General features: G+C 34.3%; 1 long non-coding RNA gene across 2 annotated transcripts; it reads left to right on the forward strand.

The window, feature by feature from the left end:
* The first annotated feature begins 3152 nt into the window (after window positions 1-3152).
* On the forward strand, window positions 3153-4099 carry LOC134262834 (uncharacterized). Of its 2 annotated transcripts, none has more exons than XR_009991121.1 (3): window positions 3153-3249; window positions 3725-3932; window positions 4033-4099. It is a non-coding gene; the product is annotated as an uncharacterized LOC134262834 (long non-coding RNA). The 2 variants fall into 2 exon arrangements; XR_009991120.1 differs by having other exon boundaries at window positions 3728-3932.
* Window positions 4100-4437: the final 338 nt, after the last annotated feature.

Below are 4437 nucleotides of genomic sequence, written 5' to 3' on the forward strand. Positions count from 1 at the left end.
TTTTGAGATTGACAGATTTATTTTATGTTACAGACATTAAAAAATGACCTTAAATATTTTTCATGATAAGACTTTTGTGTCTTGGTTACCGGTATATTTATAAGAATTACGAAACATGAAAAAGGAGAAAGAAAGGAAGACCTACATACATATAGGACAAGTCCCAGGTTATGGAAATCTATTAGTTCCAAACCTGAAGTAGGATTTTTAGAAAAATTTATATGTGTAGTGCTAATGCCAGTTTGTCTTACTGAAAGATTCCATCAGGTAAAATCATATCTGCAAATCAAATGACCTTATGATTTTAATCGTATATAAATCCTTTCATATTAGCTGATTCCTATCTTTTTCGATATGTATTGTTACAGTACAAACAATATATTGTAACAAAATAGTATGTGTAGCTTAAATGGACAAAATATGGTTACAGCCAATTTTAGTGCTTTATTTGATATGAAAACGAAGCCTTTTAAATTTTATATAGTTTGTAATTCATAACTTTAAAAGATGTTTGTCTTGAATCAAGAATTATTTTTATTCAAATAGTAAACGGAGGCAAAAAAAAAAAAAATGATAGAACTTTAAATAATAGTTTAAGTGAAAGATAAGGTCCATTTTATCCTTAGACAAGCGTTTCTGCATTAAATCAAAATACATAATGAACATAAAATTAAAATTGATAAAATATTGAAATGTGTTATACCGTCTGTATATTAAGAATTTACTTATAAAATAGCAACAACCGAGTGTCCAACAAAACCTTTTCATTATTGGTAATTTTTATTGAAAACGTATATGTCCATTTTTAATATACATGTACGCATTTCTACCGTAAACTAAGTCTGTAATACAACAGTATATTTTCTCTCTGAATAATGTTTGGAAATGTTTTGGGACTAGATAATTCATAATGGTAAAATGAATCATTTCCGTGAAGTTCATGTTTCTTAAGTGGAAGATCAAAATCAAAGTTGATGTCTTTTCATTTATATGTTAAAGTATCTTTTTTTTCATTTTTACGAATTCTTTTTTATTTTCATAATGTAAAAGAATGCATTTCCTAAAGTAAACATTTGACAAATACCTCTGAAAATGGATTACAATAAGAAAACTGCGGGTATGTTTAGGAAGGTATCTTAAGACTAAGATGATCACAACTAAAATCTTAAGACATCTTAAGTCTTATGTCAGGTTTCCCGAAAGAGTCCTGAGATAAGACATGTCTTAGATTTATCCTATCTTAAGGACACCACATGAGGTGTTTGAGAGACTGTCTTAGAACTCCTTCACATGCTGTCGTTTACCATAACTTGTTATAAAGATATCGGTTAGGCCGTGTGCGAGTATTCAGAGACATTGACAACCCGCTAGATTATTTTGACGACGCTGCGATAATCTGTAAATACAGATTCCCACAGCATTTGATCAAAAGCTTTTGCAGGGAATTTGAGCATCATCCTTCATCGACCTACATTGCCGTTGCAACAGGGAATTTTCAGGCCATAACAGCCCTTTTCAGACCGTTCACAGAATATCGCGCCCCATTGTGTCCTAAGTAAGGATGGTTCCAACTGCTTGAAAAGAAAAGCACCAGAGTATATAAAAATGCCAACCTCTTGAATTGAACTTTTAAAAGTTATGCAAAGCTTTCATAATATTGCAGATTTTCCTGATGTTATCGGTGCAATAGGCTGCACTCATTTTATAATTAAATTCCGTTCAGTTAATGAACGTTTGTTCGCTAATTGAAAAAGAAGTATAATTCAATCAATTCTCAAGGAGTATTTGATGTCCATGGCTTTTGATTCTTGTGATTCAGCCTACAACATCAACAGTGGAAAGGTGCTATACCGTCTACAGGATCAGCAGTGGAAAGGTACAATACCGCCTACAGGACCAGCAGTGGAAACGTACAATACCGCCTACAGGATCAGCAGTGGAAAGGTACAATACGACCTACAGGATCAGCAGTGGAATGGTACAATACCGCCTACAGGATCAGCAGTGGAAAGGTACAATACCGCCTAAAGGACCAGCAGTGGAAACGTACAATACCGCCTACAGGATCAGCAGTGGAAAGGTACAATACCGCCTACAGGATCAGCAGTGGAAAGGTACAATACCGCCTACAGGACCAGCAGTGGAAAGGTAATACCCGCCTACAGGACCAGCAGTGGAAAGGTACAATACCGCCTACAGGACCAGCAGTGGAAAGGTACAATACCACCTACAGGACCAGCAGTGGAAAGGTACAATACCGCCTACAGGACCAGCAGTGGAAACTTACAATACCGCCTACAGGACCAGCAGTGGAAACGTGCAATACCGCCTACAGGATCAGCAGTGGAAACGTACAATACCGCCTACAGGATCAGCAGTGGAAACGTACAATACCGCCTACAGGATCAGCAGTGGAAAGTACGTCTGTCGCTACTCTTTTCTTTGCCAGACACCATTTTCTAAGTTTCAGACATGTAAGTTCCACTTTATTCGAACTTCGTCGACTGTCCGTGTGTGTCCATTGGCGGAATATGCATTTACTTTATCGCAGAGTTCCATGCGCTTTTTTTGCAGTTATATATTGTATTGTTACGTTCGATAACTTGGAAAACATTGTTTTTCTCACTTCTTTACAACAGTTTAGAGCTCCACATCTCTGAAATTTGGATTTCTATTACGGTTCATCTTCGTCTTCGAAAGTCTGTAGCTTTACCAAACAATATGCCCACACGCATGGAGTGTGGCGTTAGGTTTCAAACATGATCGAGTTTGTAGTTAAAATTGGTCAGTAGGAAGCTTTTTTTATCAATAACAAATACATATCTACATGTGGCGGATCTACTCGAACAAAAAAATGATATACTGCAGTCTTGTGTTCTACGTCTCCGTTATCTTTATATATATATATATGAAGTCATTTCAACGACATATTAACAATGAAGAACAAAACTCTTGCCTAGGTTTGCAAGTTTGGCTTGATTTCGATTGATCGAAAGAATTTATTAGAAAAAATAATTCTTTATTAAGCATTTTTAATCCTTATCTTTCTAAAAGATGAACCTGTATTGCATCAGGATGAACTTTATCGGACCAATTTTAAGTTTATATGCCGCAGCGGTCAAATAAATGTATTGCTGTCTATTTGTAGGAAACCAGTCAACGGAATCTCTTATGTGTGCATTAGATTAGAGAATGCATTTGTTCCTGATATCTTTTCTTCTTGGTTTCAAGGATGTATTGCTGAGCGAGGTAATAAAAACTATTATTATATAGGTAATAAATAGTCTCTAATAAAAATACTACCAAAAATCTAGAGAATTTTAGCTTTCAGATCTTGATACGTTTAAGTGAACGCTGACTTTGCATTACGTACACGAGTATATCCGAAACATTCCGAATACGAGCGTTCAATATCGAACGCCCCGTTGTAAACAAAAAAAGTCGTCTGGTCAAATTCTCAGAGGTAGATTAACGAAATGAAAAGGCATTTAGGTATAATGTGCTTATTTTTCACACAGAATGAAATTATTCAATAAAAAGTTAGTGCGTATTAGACCCATTTAAACCTCGCAAGCTTATGCATTTGAACAGCCAACTCATGCCAATATTCACCAGTATAAGTTCAATAACCCTATATTATAGATGTATGAAAATGTAAAAGTATTAATTTTTGTAACAAATGAATGTTTTGCATTTATACATGTATAATTATATTTCTTTCAAGCAGTCATCTTGTCAGATGATACAAGAAACTATTAAGTATGTGCCTACATGTCCCCACAATAAAAATGAGTGGTTTCTAGCAGCGGAGAACAAAAACTGCAGTCAATACAGTAAAGGATGTAAAGAGAAATTGGTTTATCACTGCGTTCCTAACCACTATGAAAATGCTACTTTAGAAGTTTGTGTGCCGGTGACATTAATTGTTTTTGGTAAGAGAAAAGTCTAATACTTCAGATACTGATAAAATAAAATGAATACCCTAATTACCTGCTTTAATTTCACACAGATTTCTCTGTCTTCTCTTCAAAGGGCATTGTTTAGAATACAGCTTCCTCGGAAAAAGGGTTCAAGCAAACCACAACACTGAATGCAAAACAAGTCCAATATTCTACAAATCAAATGAAGCATACAAATGTAAGGTTTTATCCATATAAATAATTATCTCGCAATTAATGGTGACAATCTTCATTTACAAAAAGAGATATATTTAATTTGTTATAATCAGTTTTCAATTAATATGACAGTTTTTTTTATTGTGCATTAAAAGTAAAAAGAAAGGGAAATTTTGATTTTTTTTTTTGAGAATTAAGACTATTACTAGTAAATAAATTTTCAGGCAAAAACTCCATCATGCATTTTCACTCCGTTCCAAATACATATTATAGATGGTTTTGGGGTCAGAATGTTCATTAAAGTACCTTTTTGTCGTTTAAT

Source organism: Saccostrea cucullata, unplaced genomic scaffold (assembly GCF_032062105.1).
Source record: "Saccostrea cucullata isolate Sc308-1 unplaced genomic scaffold, CSIRO_AGI_Scuc_v1 ctg16724, whole genome shotgun sequence".
NCBI lineage: Eukaryota > Metazoa > Mollusca > Bivalvia > Ostreida > Ostreidae > Saccostrea > Saccostrea cuccullata.